The sequence below is a fragment of the Triturus cristatus genome, chromosome 2_2, assembly GCF_964204655.1.
Source record: "Triturus cristatus chromosome 2_2, aTriCri1.1, whole genome shotgun sequence".
Taxonomy (NCBI): domain Eukaryota; kingdom Metazoa; phylum Chordata; class Amphibia; order Caudata; family Salamandridae; genus Triturus; species Triturus cristatus.
This window is the reverse complement of record NC_140582.1, coordinates 956,785,580-956,808,437: the sequence shown is the minus strand read 5'-3', so window position 1 is coordinate 956,808,437 and position 22,858 is coordinate 956,785,580.

The window sequence follows — 22,858 nt, the reverse complement described above, 5'->3', positions numbered from 1 at the left end:
CGCCAGGAGCTCAACCAGTCTTGCCTCCATCCGTCCTTGGTGTTGTTGTTGACTGGCGTGTTGCTCGGCCTGCTGGTTCTTAATCTCGTTGAGGGTCCCCAGTTCCTGGCTGATACCCCTGGTATTACGCCAGTATGTGTCCAAGATGTGGCATATGTGTGACATACTGGTTCCCTCAGCTGGCTGGTCAGGTTCGCGCCTCCGCCTGCCTCCACTCCCACCACCCCTGCCCACACGAGCCTGGCCTGCCGTTGTGGGCACATCGGGTCTACGGGACCCCTGAGGGATGGCATTTGCAGAGTTGTCTGCCCCCTCCTGAGTGCCGGAGAACCTTGTCCCTCCAGGTCAGACTGGCTCAGTTGTTCTATGCGGGCAGGGCTCCTGGGTGTCTCCTGGGATGTGGCAAGAATGGGGGTGGTGGTTGGCACAGATGTACCTGACGCAGGTGCTGCAGGGGCTTGGGCACCAGAGGGTCCAGGTTGGTTGGGGTTATCCACAGAGTGCTGAGAGTCGTCGCTGCCGGTGGGATCATCTTCCTGGCGAGCCTGGGCCTGTGATTTTTCCCCCCAGTGTTGGGGGAGATCCATGACGTTGCCCTGTGTGTGAGAGAGAGACAAAGTTAATGCAGTTTCATGCGACATCCATGTTTCATGCATGTTCTAGTTGCCACAGTTCCTCCAGGTAGTTGTATGTGCCTAGCATTCACATCAATGTTCACTTGTGGATGGGTATGCTGCAGGGGACTGATTAAAATGTTATCCAGGGTCTTTGACATGTCACATTTGGCCTTGGATGCTTTTTTGGCTGTGGCTTGATCTTGTTGTGTCACATGTCCATTGTGAGAGTGTGTGACTCCATTGGCTGCCCCGGGGGTGTGTGCTTGTGTAAGGGGTGAGTGATCATCCCTCAGCCTGATGCTGTTCAACATCCACATGGCCCCCCTCACACAAGTGGCTCGCCACCACAACCTCAAAAACATCTCCTACGCCGACGACACCCAGCTCATCCTCTCCCTCTCCAAGGACCCTCACACCGCCAAGACAAACATCCACGAGGGTCTGAGGGCCATCACTGACTGGATGCGGAGCGGCCATCTGAAACAGAACTCGGACAAGACGGAGGTGCTCATCCTCGGACCCACACCCTCAGCCTGGGACGACTCCTGGTGGCCGATCGCTCTGGGGACATCACCAACATCCACCAAACACGCATGCAACCTAAGATTGATCCTCGCATCCTCCCTCTCCATGTCCAAGCAGGTCAGCGGCGTCTCTTCCTGCTATGACACCCTATGCACGCTCCGCCGGATCTACTGGTGGATCCCGACATAAACAAGTAGAACAGTGACACAGGCCCTCGTCAGCAGCTGACTGGACCACGCCACTGCACTCTATGCAGGACTCCCATCTACACACCAACAACGGCTACAACGCTTCGGGAACGCCTCAGCACAACTGATCGTCAATGCACCCCGCCACAGCCACATCACCCCCCTCCTGAGAGACCTGCACTGGCTCCACATCGACAAGAGGATCACCTGTAAGCTCCTCAACCACGCACACAAGGCACTCCACACCGCCGGACAAGCCTACCTGCACATCAGACTCAGCTTCTACACCCCCACCCGCCAGCTCAGCTCCGGCAGCCTCGCCCTCGCAGCTGTCCCCCGCTTCCAACGTACGCCCGCCTGCAGCAGATCCTTCTCCTACCTCGCCGCCAAGACCTGGAAGACCCTCCCAACTCACCTACGACTGACCCAAGACCTACTTGCCTTCAGGAGACTCCTCAAGACCTGGTTCTTCGAGCAGTGGTGGAACCCCCCCCCTCAGCACCTTGAGACCCTCACAGGTAAGTAGCGCGCCTTACAAGTACCCTGATCGATTGTTGATTGATTGACGGTGCCTGCTGGTGGGTGTGGTGTGATTTGGCAGTGGGTCTCCCAGGTGCTGTATCTGTCCCACCATGGCGCATGCTGCCATGTCAGTGAGTGTGAGTTCCTGTCCTAGATTTCTGAGCTTGTTGTGTTTGTGTTAGAGTTTGCAGTTGTCACAGGAGGGCCTTGTGCTGCCTACAGCAGGGCCAAGTGTCAGCTACCTTGTCAGTACTTTGCCAGTCCCTGTGCATTGCGCATGGTGCATGGGGATGTACCTGGGCCATATGGGCTGAGGGCAATGGTGTATGTTTCTGAGTTGTACAATATGTTTAGTGATCCCCACCCTCCCAGCATCCCGGACATCCAGTCTTGGGTTTGTGGTTTGTGTAGGCTGGGACATGGCATGGCCTTGCTTTGTGAATGGGGCATACTCATGTTAGTGGCATGAGCGATGTTTAGAGTGTGGTTGTGTCAGGTGAGGGCTTGGGGGTAGGTGAGTGCATTTGTTGTAGTTGGGGTGTGGATGCCATTCCCCCCATGTTACGTAAGTTGTTTGTGTACTCACCAGGCTCTCGAACTCCTTCGACTCCGTGTACTCCCACTGGTGGAAGCAGGGCCCTCACCTTCTCCTCCCAGGGATGGTAATGTACAGGTCTGTGGGGCAGCCCACCTCCTGTGATGTTACTCTGGACGTAGTCCTCGTTCATTTTGCGCTTGACTGCCCTCCGCAGATCGTACCACCTGGCTTGACATTTATTCCTGGTCCTTCTGATGGGCGCAACAGCATTCACCCGATCGACGATCCTCTGCCACAGGCTAGTTTTTTGGGATATGCTGGTCTGTCTGACCAATGTTCCAAAGAGCTGTGGCTCGACTCTGATGACTTTGTTGACAAGGATGTCCAGCTCCTCCCTTGTGAACTTTGGATTCTTGTCTGTGGGCATGGTGTGGATGGTCGTGGATGTGTGGGTGTGAATGTGTAGGTGTGTGTGTATGTGTAGAGGGGGTCTGTGTGAAGGAGGTTGTGTGAAGGTGTGTAAGTCAAGGTGTATGGGTGCAGTTGTTGGTGTTTGATGTCTGTCAGCAGTGGGTCTGTTGCAAAGGCTCATGGTTTGTGATTGTGGGCACTTTTTATTGGTCCATTTGTGGGTGTGGCTGGGTTTGAACTTTTGGTGGGTGTGTTATAAGAGGTGGTTGTGAGTTTGGGCCTCTGTTTGACTGTTTGGATGTGCCAGGTCAGTCTTTTAGTAGTTTTTTGTCCTGTAGACGTGTTTTGTGGTGTTGTGCGAGTCGAATTGACCCTCCTTGTGCTGTTTTACTGTGTCCTGGTTCAGTACGAGTCGTTTTTGCGTATGTAAGGTGCGGCCATAGCTATGTTGTTGTACAGTGATCACATATGCAATGGTGTTGTACGATTCGTACATACGCGATGCTGGGGTACGGTGTTGGGGTATGGTGCTTCCAAGTACGGGCTGGGGTGGGGGTACGGGGCATACATACGTGGGTGCTGGGGTGGGGGGTACGGCTCTTACATACGCGAGTGCTGGGGTACGGCGCGTATATGCACGGGTGCTGGGGTGGGGGGGTACGGCGCGTACATACGCGGGTGCTGGGGTACAGCGCGTACATACGCGGGTGCTGGGGTCCACTTCAGCTTCAGAAAGAACACAACCCACCACCACCCGAAGCAGGCTCCCCACAGAAACTGGAGCAAGATCACCGCCGACCAGCTCACCACTTCCCTCCGCCAGAGCCCCCCTGTCATGACAACGGACCCCAACGCAGCAGCCCGCAACCTCACGCAGTGGCTGACCACCTGTGCCGACGACCTCGCCCCACTGAAGAACCCACTCACCAGGCCCAGAAGCAAGAAGGCCCCCTGGTTCACCGACGAACTCAAGGACTCCAAGAAGGCCTGCCACACACTCGAGAAGGCCTGGCTCCTCGACAAGACCGCCGACAACATGACCACCCTCAAACACGCCACCAGCAGACATCACCCACTCATCCGTTCCACCAAGAAGAAATCTCTGAAGGAACGACTGGACAACGACGCCCAGGACAGCAAGGAACTCTTCAACATCGTCAAGGAGTTCTCCAACCCCATCACCGGCAACAACGACATCACTCCTTCGCAGAATCTCTGCGACTCCCTCGCCTCGTACTTCCACCGCAAGATTGCCGACATCCACAACAGTTTCGGCGCACCGCCCCCTCACCCACCGGTCGAGCCTACGCACCTCGCCGCCGCCCTCCAGACATGGACCGAAGTGACCACCGAAGACACGGCCCGCATGATGAACACCATCCACTCCGGATCTCCGACCGACCCATGCCCACACCATGTCTTCAACAAGGCAGACTCTACCATCGCACCCCACCTCCGAGACATCATCAACAACTCCTTCGACACAGCCACCTTCCCAGAGAGCTGGAAGCATGCCGAGCTCAGCGCCCTGCTGAAGAAACCTACAGCGGACCCGACCGACCTCAAGAACTTCCGCCCCATCTCGCTCCTTCCTTTCCCGGCCAAAGTCATCGAGAAGGTCATCAACAAGCAACTGGCCGCCTTCCTCGAGACGAACGGATCCCTCGACCCATCGCAGTCCGGATTCGGAGCCAACCACAGCACCGAGACCGCCCTCATCGCAGCCACTGACGACATCCGAGCCCTGCTCAACAATGGAGAAACAGCGGCACTCATCCTCCTAGACCTCTCCGCAGCATTTGACACTGTCTGCCACCGCACCCTAGTCCAACGCCTCAACGACACCGGCATCCAAGGGAAGGCTCTGGAATGGATCACCTCATACCTCGCCGGCAGAACACAGAGAGTACGCCTCCCCCCCTTCTGTTCTGAGGCCACCGAAGTCATCTGAGGCGTTCCACAGGGATCGTCACTCAGCCCCACCCTCTTCAACGTCTACATGAAACCCCTCGCTACCATCGCACGCCAACACAACCTCAACATCATCTCCTACGCCGATGACACCCAGCTTATCCTCTCCCTCACCAGAGACCCCGTCACCACCAGAGCCAGCCTACACGAAGGGCTTCATCCTGGACTCCTCCCTATCGATGACCAGACAAGTCAACGCCGTCTCCTCATCATGCTTCCACACCCTCCGCATGCTCCGCAAAATATTCCGGTGGATCCCGACCGAAACCAGGAAGACGGTCACCCAGGCCCTCGTCACCAGCCGACTAGACTACGGAAACACCCTCTACGCCGGAACCACAGCCAAGCTTCAGAAAAGACTCCAACATATCCAGAACGCCTCCGCCCGACTCATCCTGGACGTCCCCCGACGCAGCCACATCTCGAGCCACCTGAGGGACCTGCACTGGCTCCCCGTCAACAAGAGGATCATGTTCAGACTCCTCACCCATGCACACAAATCCCTCCACGACCTGGGCCCCAAGTACCTCAACGACCGCCTGACCTTCTACACGCCCACCCGCCAGCTACGATCCGCGCACCTCGCCCTCGCCGCCGTACCTCACCTCCAGAGAGTCACCACCGGAGGAAAATCCTTCTCCTACCTGGCGGCCAAGACATGGAACTCCCTGCCCATCCACCTGAGGCTGACCCAGGACCACCTTGCCTTCAGGAAACAGCTCAAGACCTGGCTGTTCGAGCAGTAGCAGACCCCCTCCCCCAAGCGCCTTGAGACCCTTCCGGGTGAGTAGCGCGCGGTATAAATTCCATGATTGATTGATTGATTGGGGGGTTACGGCGCGTACATACGCGGGTGCTGGGTAACGGCGGGTACATGCGCGGGTACTGGGGTGGGGGGGTACGGTGCGTACATATGCAGGAGCTGGGGTACGGTGCGTACATACGCGGGTGCTGGGGTGGGGGGTTCGGGGCGTACATATGCGGGTGGTGGGGTGGGGGTACGGCACGTGTGCTGGGGTACGGCGCATACATGTGAGGGTGCTGGGGTGGGGGGTCCGGTGCGTACATACACGGGTGCTGGGGTGGGGGGTACGGTGCGGACATGCGCGGGTGGGGTGGGGGGGCCGTACGACTCGTACCCCAGGCCCAAGTGTACCCGGGGTAGGGGTCTTACAAAATTCGCTCCGTACGGCACGTTTTCCATACGCTTGTGTATTCAGGACGCCGGTACGGATCGGACTTGTGCACTCAGACTTCAGTTTTACGTCTCGTACGTAAATCTGTCCGGGGACGTCTCGTAGACTTTTCCAGATGCAATTCGTATGTATTTTTATGGTACAAATCGTACTTCGCCGTTTGTACGGGACTTGTACGACTCGTACGTAAAAAAATACGGATACGAGTCGTACGGGAAATAATTTTACCCAATCGGCACCTAAATGTGAAACTGATGCTTTTTGTTTATCCAACGGAAAATAAATCACCTGCTCCACATTAAAACAGCCCTAACGGAAAAGCTGCAAAACAGTGTGAAACATGTATAAAGAACATACATGTAACTATAAATATTAGAGGTACTACTTTCAGATACAATAACAGCTAAATATATACCATCCCAGAAAGGAAAGCAGTTACAAAATTACATGGGCCACACCTAGAACCAAGAAAATACATCTACGGAAATGTGAATTGGAAATGCACCAAATATGTTTCTAATGCATGCTATGGGAAGACCACTACACAATACGATGTTGTGATTAATGTAAGGGAACACAAGTGTGACGGAAATAGAAGTAGAAATAGAAGTAAGAGAAGTGTAGCAGGATATAAACAAGGTAAGCAGTGGCTCCCCGGAACCCACAATCGAAACCCTAAAAGATATACTCTCTAAGGTTGTAGAACACATCACAGGCCGACTACCACCCATACCCACTTTTAAACATTTAATTGCACAAATTAAACAAAGTCACTAGTGATACTCCTCCTACCCCTAGAAGATACCAGGACATAGAAATAATTGAACATTCAAATATAGCACAACATGAGGACCCTTTCCTGTTATATGGCAGCCTAAACAATGATAGAGAAATTCAAATATTTTTTACAGCAGATATCTTACTAAACCTAAGCCACTGTCAAACCTGGGACCTTCAAAATGTGCCTCATACCATTCACTCAGATATACACCATACATGGTGAATATCAAAACACAAATATCCCCTTTATGTATGTCCTACTACCAAATAAACAAAACAACACTTACCTCACACTCTTAAACCACATTAAACATAAAACAAATAACTACTACTCACAAACTATAATCAGACTTTGAGCAGCCATGATTAAAACCATCTAAAAACATGCACCCACACAGCCATATAATGCTATTACTACCATTTTAATCATATGGAGACACCTCCAACAGTCTGCACTAAGTGTAGAATATGCTACAAGCAGGTATTTTGCCTTTAAAATAAAAAACTAATGATAGCACTAGACTATGTCCTAGTCACAGCGGTAGTTAACTACTACCACCTACTTATAGAAAGCACTTTCTACTAACAAAGTGAAGACAAATTAAGCCCCCTAATTAATTATTCCAAAGACACTTATGTTAGCAGACAAGCTCACTCTGGATACTTACGCCAAACCAAATTTCAAATATCATGGGGGAATGTCTGTGACAGCACATTGGCACAGGAAGCCAAAACAAACATCACGGTGAAAGGATGGCACAAGGCCGTACAATCCATTTTAGGCAAAAACCCAGCCAAATTTATAAAGCATTACAAAAAGAGCAACACCACCAACAACTACGAATGGAGCAATCTGGTATCCAAATTGTGCCTAAACATAGCAAACAAGCCAAATGAATGCATGAAATGCTACAATATAAAGTCAAAATCTTTATAAACAAGGAATAGGTTACTTAGAAATAATAGCCACAAGTGTATTATGAAATAAATAGTAGCCTACAAAAGTTCCAGAAAAACGGTTCCAAAATCTATAACAAAGTAACAAATCATTTTTTATATAAATAATAAACATAGTATTTTATTACATCTAAGCATTAAATAAAACTCCAAGTAAACCTCTTAACTGCTGGGCCTTTTTGCTCCACAGTGCTGAGCCCTTTTTTGGCTATTTTGGGTAGTTTGTGCTTATTGTTCCATTACCTTTTTTCCACATAAGATTACCACGCCAAATTTGAATCCTCTTCCCCAAAAACAAGGAGATTCTAAAGGTACCCAGAGTTTGTGGATTCCCCTGTAGTGAACAAAGAAAATAGGCACAATGAAAAATAGGAAAAAGCGATTTGGATAAAAGCATCTTTTTTTCCCTTAAAAACTGTTTGCTGTGCTAAAGTCACCATCTCCCCAGCTTTCAGGAACATGCAGAGCTGAATAAAAAAAAGAAAACAAATTCCCACATGTTTTCCATTTTTCAAGTAGGTGGCCCATTTTTCCTATTTTCTGTGCTCTCATCCTACTTACAGTTTGTGGAAAAAACCAGTGTGAAGCCCATTGGGGATTCAGGAGAGCTATACACTTCTGAAAAGTAGAAAATATTCCAAATTTATCAATGGGTCATATGTTTAGCTCCCTCAAGGTTTCTCAAAAGAAGCTTACTGTTGAAATTGTATTTATTTGTTTATTTATTTAGTGTTTTATAGAGCGCGAACGTGACCTGTTAGGGTATCAGACCACTTTACATGGCTAAGCAAGATGTTTACAAAAGTTCAGAAAAGACGAAATCGTGTGAGCGTTTTGCGGTGATAAACAGTATATTTAAATGAGAGGGACTAGGCAACATAGGTACAACTTAAGGAAGAAATACAAACATTAGCTGGAACAGAGACACGCTGCACAGCACCAGTCTCTTTCCCATAAAGTGACAGTGAAGTATGAATGAAGCAAAAGGAAATAACAACAACCATGGAGAGGAGTTGGCCTATGGGCTAGGGCGGTCGACCTCCAATCTGGGGAACTGGGTTTGAGTCTCGGCAATGACGCTGAACATCCTGTGAATCTGGGCAAATCACTTAATCTCCCCGTGCCTAAAAAAACTGAATGTGTCCTCATGGAATGCAACTGGTGCTATGTAAAGCGCTCTGATACCCAATTCGGGTCAAGTTCACGCTATATAAAACTCTGTTAAATAAAAAAAAGACAAAAAATAAAATGATACAAGACATTTCATAGTCTACATCAAGGCAATCCAGCTTGGCATACACTGGTAGAGGCCAAGAAGAGAGCATATCGCCAGGCAGCTGAGCTGTATTTGCGCTGAGAGTGTCAAGGAAGGAATTTGCCCATTAGGAAAGTCTTTGTTTCCTTTTTGAATCTAGATAAGCAAGGTATTCTTCTGACGTAGGGTGGCAGCAAGTTACAGATTCTGGGTGGGGCCCTAGAGAAAGCTCTGTTGTGTTTTCTTCTGGAAGAGGGGAGGTTTCAGAACAAAATCCCTGGCAGACCAGGAGTGCCTATCTCCTCCGAACACCATGATTTTCTGGGCGAGATACGCTGGAGAGTTAGAGTGTAACACTTTGTGTGTGACACAGTCCAATTTGAGTTGTATTCTGGCTTCATACGGAAGACAGTTCAGAGCTTTGAGGTGGGGAGAGATGTGGTCAAATTATTTTGAACCTGTTAAGAGTCTTGCAGATGCGTTGAGACATGCTTTTAGGGTAGCCGTTGAGATCTTGGGTAGTCGAGAGAGGATTGAGCATTTGTACTCGATCCTAGAAATAACTTGTGCCTGAACTGCCATTTTGAGGTTCGATGTATCTAGGAATGCTTTTAGTTTTCTCAGGTAGTTCAGGTGAAACCTTGGATTTTTGGCCAGTGTGTTGATGTGGGCTCTCATATTCAAGTTCTTGTCCAGTGTGATTCCTAGTGATTTGGCTGAGTCCACTATGGTCGGGGTGCAGCTCAGCACGGTGATCTAGTTGTTCCATTCCAGTATTTCAGTTGAACTTTTAGGAGGCAGATTAGCAAGAATTCCGTTTTTCGCACAGAAAGCCATTGCACAGTTAGCTTTAGAGCCTCGTTCATTGTTTTGATCTCTTCTAGGGATGAGATTTTTATGTAGATCAGTGTGTCATCTGCATACATGTGGAAAGAGATGTTGGCGATAAGCAGAATTTCAGCTAACGGTTCCAGATAGAGGTTAAAAAGCATAGGGGAGAGAGTTGATCCTTGGGGAACTCTGATCGTGATTGGAGAAGGAGTGGATAGGTTTCAATTAACTAAGAATCTTTGTGAGCGGTTGCGAAAGAAGGATTTAAGCCATTTGAGGACAGTTCCCTCTAATACCATCCTATTTTCAAGATGTTCTAGTAACTTCTCATGGTTAACTGTGTCGAACGCCGATGATAGGTCCAGAAGAATTTAGAGACGCAACGCGTTTTATCCTAATCTAGGGCTAGAAGGGCATCATCTACTATGTGGAAAATAGTAATTTCAGTGCTGTGACCTGGCCGGAAGCCTGATTGGCATATGTCTAGCAGGTTGAATTTGGCGATGTATTGGCTAAGTTGTTTTTGCACGCATTTCTCAAGAACTTTAGCTAGAAGAGGAATATTGGATATGGGTCTGAAATTGTTCAGTTCAGCAGGATTCAGAGTGGGTTTTTTAAAGATGGGGATGACTTACCCAGCTTTTAGAGAGTCAGGTATGGACCCTTGAGTTATTGAAGCATAGATTATGGTGGTCCAAATGGGTATGATAAATTGGTTGGTTGTGGAGTGGACAAGCAGTTGGAAGGGAGCGGGTCATTGAAGTGGTTGTTCGGTTTAATGGATGCTAGGATTTTTGAGATGATATGGTCATGATATAGGTTGAAGGTAGACCAGCGAGCTTGGTTTAAGTGTAGACGTTGGTTTGTGTTGCTGGAGGAAGAGAATGGGTGCTAGAGGCGGAATTCAGCTTGTTTCCCAGGGAATTGATTTTGGTTGCAAAGAAGGAGGAGAACTCATTACAGTTTATTAGGGATTTAGTTACTTCTTGAACAGTTTGTTGCAAGTTTGTTCGATTGTTGTTTTACCATTTCAAAGAGCTTGCGAGGTCTATTCTTAGCGCTCTCCAGTTCCAGTCTAAAGAATTATTTTTTTGATTTGCGAATGCTTGTTGCACTCATTTCCGATCTTTCTTAGAAGTTTAAGCTGGGGGAGGAGGGGTGTTGTCTCCATTTCCTTTTCTATTAGCCGAAGAATTCTCCTTTCCTTGTTTAGGACCCGATTGAACCAAGGATTTTTGTCTATAACCTGAATTCTTTTTGGTTTCTATTATATCCGACATTATTGACTTGTATTGCTCTGTAAGATCGCAAACATTAGATAGCTTGGGGGTGAAGGGAGGGTGGAGATGCTTCTTGCATCAAGCTGCCAGCTTCTCATAGTCTAGAGTTTTGGTGCCCCTGAGCCACATTTTCGGTTTCACTGATTGCACTCATCTTTCCTTATGTACACCCTGTATTAGGAAGGTAATAGAGTGGTGGTCTGACCAGTCGCAAGGAGCAATTGAGGTTAGCCTGACCCTCATTTCCTTTGAGATGATCCAGTACAATGTGGAGCCTTTCGAGTGAGTTGGTAGAGTTCAGACTTGGGAGAGTGATTGGTCGGCTAAGAAGTCTTTGAGGATGTTGACCTGAATTTCATTGAGCTCCTTCCAGTGAAAATTGAAGTCACCAAGGAATATTTCATTGGAGGGGGGGGGGGGAAGTTTGCTGCAATTTGCTCTGCTGGTTAGAGTCATTGCCTATGGAGAGTGCAAGATATTCGCAAGAGTCAAGAAGGTATTCACAGAGTTGGGTAACTGAGAGGTCAGAGGTGGATGCAAGCGATACCTCCCACTTTTTTATTTGTCTATCCAACCATAAGATGTTTTAGTTAGGAGGAACCAATAGGTCCATGCAGGGCGAGGATGTTTCGTTAAGCCAAGATTCGGTTAGGATTTCCACATAAATATCAGCGGTTAACCAGTGCGCTGCGCCCCTCCCACCACCAGCGTTTCAACCTGCCGTGGGTACCTAGCGATTATCAGCGCTTTGAAATAGGGCTGGAAAATGTAGCGCCACACATGGAAGACTACTAGCGCTTAAGCGCAGAACTTGAGGATCCAGCGCTAATCGTAATAATCAGACACTAAGCCCTTCAGGGCAGGACTCAAGAACACAGCGCTACTCGTAATGATCCAGCATTGGGCACTTTAGAGCAGAGCTTAGGAACACAGCGCTACTCGTAATAATTAAACATTACACACTTCAGAGTAGAACTTAAGTATACAGCGCTACTCGTGATAATCAAGCATGAGGCCCTTCAGGGCAGAGCTATGAACACAGCGCTACTCGTAATAATTAGGCCTTAAGCACTTGTGTGCAGAACTTAAGAATACAGCGCTACTCGTGAGGATCAAGCCCGAGGCGCTTCCGAGCAGAACTTCAGAACTCAGCGCTACTCGTACTTGACAAGCCTCAAGTCGGGGGTCCACTGATAAGCAGCAGTCTCTAAGGAAGGGGCATTCCCTAGGAGGGGTGTCAGAGTCTCTGGTGAACGGGGGGGACTCCCACGGAGGGGAACCAGTGTCGTAGGGTGCGGTGCCGCTCCCGATCTGTAGGGGGCGCACCGGGCCCGTCCCACGCCTCCCGGGGAGCAGGGGGGTTGAGTTCTCCGGCCTCCACTCGGCCACGCTACCTCCCAGCCCCCGGGGGTTACCTTGATCTCGGCGTCCTGGGGCTTCCGACACCGCTCCGGACTCCGCAGTCGATGCTTCAGTGACGGGGGCCGGCCACGGCCTCTCACACCTCCGCCAGCAGCTGTGACGGCAGCGATGGGGCCCCGGGCTTCTCCGCGGGCCTCGACGCGATGATGGTGCAAGCTTCCGGCCTCGGGGCCGCGGCGGTGAGCGCGCTCTGGTCCCCGCGTCAGGGGGGTGGGTCAAATTAAGCGGGAGCGCTCAGCGCTCAACGTGGATGGATGCAGGGAATCTCAGGTCAGGTCAGGGAGCGCAGGGGTCACAGCGCTAATACCTGGTTGATCCCCAGCAGTTCAGCATTCAATCGTAACGTGAGGTTTCAGCATTCAGTTTTGTCATGCCGTTTCAGCGATCGGTTTCAGCATTCAGTTCTGGCATGAAGTTTCAGCGTTCAGCTCTTGCATAAAGTTTCAGCATCCAGTTCTGGCATGAAGTTTCAGCATTCAACTCTGGCATAAAGTTTCAGCATTCAGTTCTTGTGGCGCAGATGTCACTGGCGCCCTTAGGGGGTTCTGTTCCTTGGGGTTAGGGACTGAGTTGGTGACTAGTTCCTTCCTAGTCAAGCGTAGCAGATGGCCCCTGGGTTCTCCTATCACTGGGCTAGATCAGTGGGCTGTACAGGATCCCTCACTCACTTAAAAGGCAGTACCTAAGTACTGTCACTTTCAGAGGCATAAGTCACTGACCAGAAAATGTTCCCTCCCTCTGTTAAGTATCCCTAGGTCAGGTAACCTCTATCCAAGGCGGCAAAAGTAAAAACCCCACCTCCCTTCTAGAAGGTTCCAGCACATTCCAGGAGCTTCCCCATTCTACCTATGGGACAAAAAAGGAGGGCTGGTGTCGCAACGTTGTTGTGGGGTTCCAGCCAGCTCCTGGCAGCTAGGGTGCTACTAGTAAAGACCACTCCGCAGTAGCAGGGGCCTGTGGCAGCCATCTTGGGAGAAGGGAGCACCTGCACCTTAACACTGATTGGCAATGAAAAGGCGCCCGGAGACCTAGGTCCAACATAAAAATGAGGGTGGAAAAAATGAGGCACGATCAAAAATAGATGGGGAGACCACCCTAGGGCTGACAGGTCCAACACCTTCTATTTCTGAGTGTGGACGTTTCTATTTGAGTTGATTGTGACCTTATGAATTTTGTTATCATATTTCTTGTCATGGGGACTGGGAGTGGCCGGATTTGCTTCATAGGATGATTGAAGAGCCAGTGTTTCATCCTCTGATAGGTAGCTAAGTTTACTGAGAGGGCGATAGTGTCTATTAGCCAGAGCCATTGGTTGAAGCAAGGGCTTAGTTTGCTGATTGAGTATAGATTTTTGAGTGTGTTTGATTATAGAGAAAGAGTGTTCGGTGAGGTGAAGCATGCTCTTCAATTTAAGGATAGCATTATGGATTCTCTGAGCTATACTGGCTGTTCAGGGGCTCAGAGCTTCCAGGTTCATTAGTGTAGACTGAACTAGCGGCGAGAGGACCCGTGGCTCAGGGCTTGGTCTGCTAGTGGATTCGGAAATTCAATCAGAGGAGTTTGAGTTCAATCTCCTAATGGATGCATTTTTGTGAGGAGAGGAGTGCGAAGGGCCTGTCTCGCTCAGCAGGATGGCCTGAGGGCCTGTAGGGGTGGTAGGCGACGAGCTCTTGGCAAAGTGTGTGCTTGCCGTTATGTATGAGGGATTGGGATTAAGTGCGGGTGATGGGGTTGCAGGTGTAGCCTTATTAGGGGAATGGGGGTGAGGAGGTTGGTAATCTATTGATGTAGGGGACATATTGCCCTGACTACCGTGCTGTATGGACATCACTTTGAGGAGATTTGAACCATTCCATTCTCGGGGAGAGGCTGGTAAGGGGCTTAAGGAGGTGGCTTCTGTTCTGGTCGGGGAAAGCGTGAGGCCTTTACCCCCAACCGCGGGCTTTGCACTGTAATGGACATTACACTGATGTGAGCTAGATTGAGACAGAGGGCGCTGTGGGTGCATTGAAGGATTAAAGCCCCGCACCTGCTCTCTAAGGCTGGGGAAGTGGACATCGAATTTCCTGAGACCTTTATTCGGTGCTTGGATCAGAATGGTGCCAGTTTTATAGACTGTAACGTCAGCTCTTAGGTGTAGTGAAGGAGTGATAAAAATTTTGGTGCCATGCTGAATGTTTCTGGTTTCTATAACGTTTAGTAGGTTCGTCAAGGATGTTCACCATAGTGCTGTTCTCCTGGTGTAAAATATTAGGTCATTTACAATGCTGCCCTTTTCCATGTTATAGTACGGGTCAGAGATCAGGGTCTCAGGGTGTCTTCTCAGAAGATTATGCTTGAAGGTTTTTGAGGTGGTCTTGGATAGGTTAGGGGGTATACGATAGTGTAGGAGTTACGTCCTTCAGCTTTCAGGCAAGATCCTGAAAATTTGGGGGAGAAAAGTTGAACATAATGATTCTTGATTCTATCAGCTATCTCAGTAAGTTCCCTAGACAGAGGAAATTGTGCGAGAAAAGGCGAGTTGAGCAGAAATAGTAATATCTATCCGCTTACACAGTGACTTTCCTAGCAATCTGATCAGGCTTCCCAAAAGCAAAGATGAAGTGGGGTGCAATTAATCAGAGAGTAAAGATCCCAGGAGGCTATGAAACTGGTAAGTTCCCTAACCAGAGTTGTGGGAACGTATCATAGACATCACGTGAACGCAACAAGGTCCCAAAAAAATGCTACTGGGATCTGAAGAGAAAGAAATAAATAAATATTGAAAATGAGTAGTAAATAATGGCCATGTGTGACAACATTTTCATCTGTAACTTTTTGTCACGATGACGATTTATAAAAGCAATATACAATGACATCCACTAGAGCCTTCTGTCTGCAGGGTTATATAGGGTTTGTAGGTTCGCTAAGAGCCTATGGTACCCAGAGCCAACAACTGCACCGTACAATGGTTCATAATTGTGTATGTGTACATACCAATTAATATGATGAATGTGTATCAAGGAAACCTATGTATTTTGGAAATGGGCACAAGATATGGAGTTTGAGAGCAGGGGTTAATTTGTATGTCCCTGAATTTGTGGGTACCCGTACTAGAATATAATTTAGGGGGTATTTTTCAAAATGTCTTCTTTCTTTCACACTGGCTTATATTTGGAAGGAAAAAATGCAGCAAAATCCAATAATTAGTAACAAATGTTCCACTATTCTATGCTCCCACATGTCTCCCAATAAAATGGTACCTCAGTTGTTTGGGTAGGTCTGGTATCCGCAACAGGAAATGGGCCAAAACACAAGGACTCATCACTTTTTTCTACTGAAAACTGACCCTTTTTTTCAAAGTGGGTAGCTTTGGATTTTGGACCCTGGTTCAGCCGGCACTTAGGGAAACATGGCAAACTTGCACATTTTTGAAAACTAGACACCTGGGTGAATCCACAGTTGGATGACGTGCATGGGTCTTACCAGGTTTTTTTTTCACCAAGAATCCCTTGCACACCTCAAAATTTGACTAAAAACACATTTTCTTAATATTTCTGTGATGGAAAGCTTCTTTAAACAATGGACAGCTACAATCTTCCTTCCACCCAGTATTTCCACAAAATGCAACATGGATACCTTACATTTTCCAACTCAAAACTGACCCTTTTTTTGGAAAGTGGGTAGCTGTGGATTTTGAGTCATAGCTCAGCCAGCAACAAAATTGCACATTTTTTCACTTCGGAAAATCCAGAATAGAGTGACTTATGTGGCTCTTACCAGGTTTGTTTTTACCCAGAATCTCTTGAATACCTCAGAACTTGACTAAAAAGAAACATTATCCTCAGATTTCTGTGATGGAAAGTTCTGGAATTTGTTCTTTGAACTTGTTGGTAGGCCGAGTGCCTGTGACAGGAAATGACCCAAAATGTAACATGGATACATCACATTTTTCCACTCACAACTTACCTTTTTGTTTATGCATAGTGAGTGCTGTGGATGTTAGGCCCTAGCTCAGCTGGTTCCAAGGGAAATGTTAGAAATTGGGTCTCTAGTTGGCAGAGATTTGCACTGTGTCCAAGTGGGGACCACAACGTTAGTCAGAGTAAGCTAGATACACACTAATAAATAACCTGTGTTCACCCTCTGGTAGCTTGGCACTGAGCAATCAGGTTTATCTAAAGGGGCAATGTGTGAAGTATTTGTGCAACACATACAAACAGTACCAGAGAAAAATACCAGAAAATACTCCACACTGATTTAGAAAAATAGAGAATGCTCATCTGAGTAAAACAAGATCACAATTACATACATTCTATAAGTAGAACTAAAGTTATGAATTTTTCAAGAATAAACCAAAAATAGTGCATAGATGTCAATAGTGCTAAAAGGTTACTTGAGGTCATGTTAGTTCAGGCAGATCGATAGAAGGTCTGCTATAAGAGTGAAACAGGTCCTATTGTGAAAGTACCTTGGATGGAGCAAAGTGTCAATGTTGAAGACTCGAGGTGAGGAGTCAAGGAGGTGCTGCATCATCATCGATCCATGGATTGAGGCGAGCGTTGGCGCCAAACCATGCCATCAATGGAAGCTTTGGTATTGAACCTCTTTGAAATACAGGAGCTGTGTCAATGTCGAGCCACACTGTCTGTCGGTGTTGAGCAGTGCCAGCTTAGAATCACTGTAGTTGAGCAGCTGCTGCTTTGGAGTTGAAGGTGAAGCGTCAGTTTCAATCTGTGGAAAGTCACCAGTGTGTTGATGTAGGAAAGGCTGTAAAAACCCCAATTCTGAGGTCTAGGACTAGAGGGGGCACCTCGGGCAAGGGTAGGACTCACAGATGGCAGAGTCCAGCTGCACCACTAGAGTTGCAGGACCTTTTTTATGACCCTGAGACATTTCAGAAAACAGGAGGCAAGCGAGCAAGCCCTTGGAGTCACTCTGTGTTCAAGTGAGATAGGTCCTGTCCTTGTCCACAGCAGGACATAGATCAGCAGGCAGCAGCGCAGCTCAGCACAGCAGTGAAGCAGTTACTTGGAACAGTCATTAAAGCAGAGTGGCAATCCTTGTAGCACAGCATTTCCTTACCACTGGCAGAGTTCCTCACAGGTCCAGTAATGTCCTGTCTTGGTAGGGTCAGAGCCCCAGTATTTATATCCAAATGTGCCTTTTATAGTGAGGGGTGACTTCAAAGCAGTTCGTTGATGTCCCCTTTCTTCCCAGCCCTGTCTGCCAGGCACTCTGTGAGGGTTGATCAGTCCTTTGTGTGGGGATAGGACACAGCCTATTCAGATATGTCAGCTTCCTCTCCCCCTTCCTGGCTCTTTCACATCCATCCTGCCTGTGTTTGTGGCTGCATAGAGGTAATGAACAAAATGTAGTTGTCACCCCTCCCAGACCTGAATTGGAGAGAAGCTGCAGGCACACAGAACTTCCTTGAGAGCACAGAAATGTCCACTTCTAAATCTTAATTAACTATACAAAAGCAACCCAATATTGCTTTGTCGGATTGGGTAGGCAACAGTGCCAAAGAGGGAGTTGTTTGAAGGAACAATTTTAACATATAAATATATTAATCATATAGGATGTCTAAGCATGGCATTATAACCAAATTACAGGTTATACACTCAATTCTTCAAGAAAATGAATTTCAGAGCCAGGTGTAGGTCTTTATATCATGTGTATATTGAAATTCAAAATCAAAGAAATAGGTGTTCACGAAACAATCTCCACATACATTGGCAATAAACACTACAATCTCCCCTTGTGTTAATATGCTATTTATCAATGCATGTTAAAGCCCACTTTCAGATGTATAACGTGTAAGTCTGTGTCTCACAGAATGACTAGACATAAATTGAACAATGACTAAAAAGAAAGTTGGGTTAGGCATCGACGTTTTAGTCTTTGTTGTAATGCATCTGTGAGACCATCTTCAGAACTGTGTAGGTGTATGAAGATAACAAATTCCCCCCTACAAACATTTAAAGAAAGGACTGTAACTAATAAGAACAACAGTCACAAACATACGCCTGCAGTGGACTGACAAAAATCTTCTCCAGAAGTTGTGTGGATAGAACACCATCAGCCATTCCTAAGTTCACCAACTAAAAATGTTATTTAATATATTGTGATTACAGTGAAGGACATAGAGGTCATTAATTTGTAGAAAGAAAAGTAAAAATGGAAACAGGCTTTCACCTAATTATGCATGTTAATCTAATTATAGAGACAAAGTGTTATTAACTTACTGGTTGGTCAGTAAACTGATGACTGTGATTTAGAAATTGCCACTTGTCAAGAGATCTGGCAAAATAAGCATCTAAAAATTGCCCAGAAAAAAAGGGATTTGTAAGTTGAACAAAAATGTGCATAATATTGTGGTCTGTAGAGTGTCGTACTTGCAATTGTTATGCGGTCATACTTCCATTTATGAGGTAAATTCAAATTGCCTAAGGTAAAAAGAGAAACATCTTAGTTTCTGTTTAATGAAACAATGATGTTCAATGTTGTTGCACAAGATGCTGACCATACCTGCTGCATTATTTATTAGTGCCACCATTAGCCAACTCATGGATGTAAATTACAGGTTGTAAATCACAATGGTCTCCAAAGGTGACGTTGCGTATAGTAAAACACTTGGAATTTAGAGGGAAACCAGCTTCATCACTCAATTTTATTTTACAAAGGCACTGCTGCAGATGTACTCTCTGTGTATTAAGAAAGCTTACCCAGGGAAATATCACTGTGTGAATAGTGGCTTAAGCTGAAAACAAAAGGACCGCTAATTACTATTGTGTATAGATGCGGTCTTCATAGTTATCAAGCAACTTGACAAGAGTGATGTGACCGATCACTGAGTCTTACGGTTGCTTTAGAAGAAGGGGACTGGTTTATAATTCAAATTGACACATCGGGTACTTTACACTATAGACATTACACAGAAGAAGAGAAAAGACTGTGCTGGTATTTATAAAAAAAAAAACTTTATCCAAGGCACATATCTATTGTTAAGGAGGCGGGCACATAACACTGCATTCGCTTTCGAAAACCAGTATCTGTGCTTCATAAATACATTGTACACAGGTGCGATCATCACGTTGGGCAAGTGAACCAGGAGAACTTAATGAAGTGTAGTTAGTGACACTAACTCTCTAAAATGGCTCAAGGTATTGGAAAGTAATTACTAGTTATTTCGTAGCCTTAATCGGCAGTCAAAGTTTGAAGCCGCCCATGTGAGCTGAAGTTGAGTAATTTATAGTGGACTACTAGAAGGAAAACTTTTTTGGGCCATCTTGAGGAAGAATTGTGTGTGTCTCAGCCTTATTCTTGTTTCTGACTCGACAAGAAAATGATAGCCATGTAGGCCAAATTCAACATATATGTAACAGAATTGGTTCATGGATCATCTTGTTTAATGAGAGCCATATAAAGTGAGGGCCCAATTCAAAAGTCCAACTTTATGACATATAATATTGACAGAATTCATTAAAGAGTCATATCTTTAAGTTCGCAGCTCGGAATCTCCAGCTCCAGCCACACTCTTCGGCTCTGGCCATAATCTCTGCACCCGGGCCGTAACATTGGGAACATTAGGACCTGAGGCTCCCCTCAGTATTGACTGTAGTGTTACACCAAACTTTGGTGTAACACTATATTCAACACTGAGGGGAGCCTCAGGTCCCAAGGTTGGACTGCATGTACCATTATGCATAGGAGCCAACTTTTCTGGGATGCGATGTAGTGTCTGGCCACACCCTTTCCCTGCCCAAACTGATTTTCATGACCTCCTCTACCATTTATCTCACGTTCCTAATGTTCTTTTTTGTAAAAATTGTGATCCAGCCCATTGATTACACTTCCTCCGGCCTGAGCCAGAGATTCCGCCCTTGGTGCAGAGATTACAGCCAAGCCGGAGAGTGTGGTTCGAGCCGGAGAGTATGGCTCAAGCCGGGGATTACCGCCCGACTGCGTATGTAAAGATAGAACTCGTAAATGACTTCGGTGAATACCAAAAGTAGTAAAGTTAGACTTTTGACTCAGATTGCCTTTGTGAATCAGGCCCAATGAATTTTAAAATAGAATACCTTTGAAATAAATATACATAAATAACACGAGAAAGTGTGATATGTTAATTTGACCTGGGTTATGTTAGAATTGTATTAGGTCAACCGCCCAAAGAGAGACAGATCAGAATGATAGAAAAATCTATATGGTTAGTTCAGTGTTAAAAGCATCATGTAGTATACTTCAGAGAACACATTTATATCAAGCATAGAGTCATGCTCCAGCATACTGAAGTCATCAAAGACCACATGTTAATTTCAAGATGTATGCATATTAAAGTCTGCAGATAATTCACAAATTCATGTTTTAATTTCCGTTGAAATAGCATCAACATATTATAATATCTAAATTGTCAGACTATTTCATACAGTGACATTGTCTTAAGGTTTCAATCTGACAAAAAGTCTCATAATGTATTCAGAAACAATGTGTTATACAGCAGATTCGCAATACAAGAGACACCCTTTCAAGTATGGTGAGAATTTTCCATCCAACAGAAACCCTGTCAACTCTACAGATACAGCAATTTTCTTTGATCTTGAGTATCCAATCAATGTTAGGAGACTAAATGGATACTTTGAAAATATCTGTCACCTACCATATTATGTCTTTGTCAGAATGTTTGAATTGTGTATAACTATGCGTTCACATCTTGGTTGGGTTGTGTGGTCTCTATATGGAAGGTCACATGGGCATTCAATAGAATAAATGACATTGCTTGTGTTGCAGTTCAAAAAGTATTTTACAATAGATTGTTGTCCATTTATGTTGACATTTTTGACTATTCCAGTTGTACTGCAAACTACACAGTTATTGCATTTAAAGTGGCCAACAAAAGGTGTGAGTTGGAGCATATGTTGAATCCTACATGGTAATCACATGTGTTAAATATAATTGTATTTACTGAACCTATGAATGGGTGATGGTGTTCTAGCCACACAATGTCTGGAGAAGATTTTTGTCACACCACTGCAGGATGCATGTTTGTGAATATTGTTCTTATTAGTTATGGTTCTTTCTTTAAATGGTTGTAGGGGGGTCTTTAATCTACATACAACTACACAGTCCTGAAGGTGGTCTTGCAGATGCATAACAATTAAGACCAAAATGTAGACGTCTATCCAAACTTTCTTTTTAGTCACTGTTAAATTTATGTTCCAAGCCAAGTCATTCTTTGATAGAGAGACTTACGCGTTACACACCTTAAAAGTGGGCTTAAGCATGCATTGACAAATAGCGTATAGCACAGGAGAATATTGAGGTGTTTACTTTATTGTCAATGTATGTGGAGATTGTTTGTGAAACCGTATTTCTTTGACTTTGAATTTCAATATAAACTTGATATAAAGACATACACCAGTGCTCTGAAATTGGTTTCCATGAAGAATTGAGTGTACAACCTGTAATTAAGTTATGACGCCATGCTTAAACATCCAATATGACTGATATATTTATATGTAAAAATGTTCCTTCAAACAAATCCCTTGTTGGCACTTTCTAAAAGTGGCATTTCTAAAACAGTTATGTTAAATCCAACTTTACCACTATAGAGGATTTATCATTACCAGTCCAAAAATATGAAACATGATTTAGCTACTCCTTTGCAATCAGAAATTGCAGCTTAAAAGTTTGTTATGGAATTCACAAATGTTAGACAGTGATAGGATTATGCCTCATTGTATTGAAAAATGAATGTAGTTGTTTGTCACGACAAGGATATGTAAAATGTAAAAGTACATGTCCTAAACAAGAACAAAAAAGGGTACAAAGTTCCTCTGGTGCATAGAAGAGTTAGTTCAGGACGTGGATGCCATCAAAAAGAAAGGCCTAGTAGTAACTTGGGAAATTCCCTTGGTTTGAACTAGAGCTCTCACACACCCAGCAAGCTGGGTGTCATGCTTCATCATATGAGCTCTGCCCCTCGTCAAGGCGGCGCTGCAATCCTTGACGGGCACCCGAACCGGGGCTCTTTATCGGGGATCTTCTGTTCCTGCCGGTTGGTGCATGGGGGTAAGGGGGCCTAAAGTGTGTAGATGTGTGAAATAGTGAGGTTAAAAAGGGTCAGTTAGTCCTTATCAGTAATTTATTCGGAAGGTAAACTACCCGATTAAAACTGGTGTAGAGTGGCTAGTGTACTAGAGAAGGTGTCTAGTCATGAAGCTCTACTCTATAGATCGACATGTTTCGTGCCTCGTGTGTCAGGAGGATCTAGGCACTTTTTCAGGATCATAAGCAACTATCTACACTATGTGGAGAGGTGTGTGCTACCTACCACGTCTTCAGGTGCATTGCCTGCGGACAAGGGTGAAAAAAAGTATAATA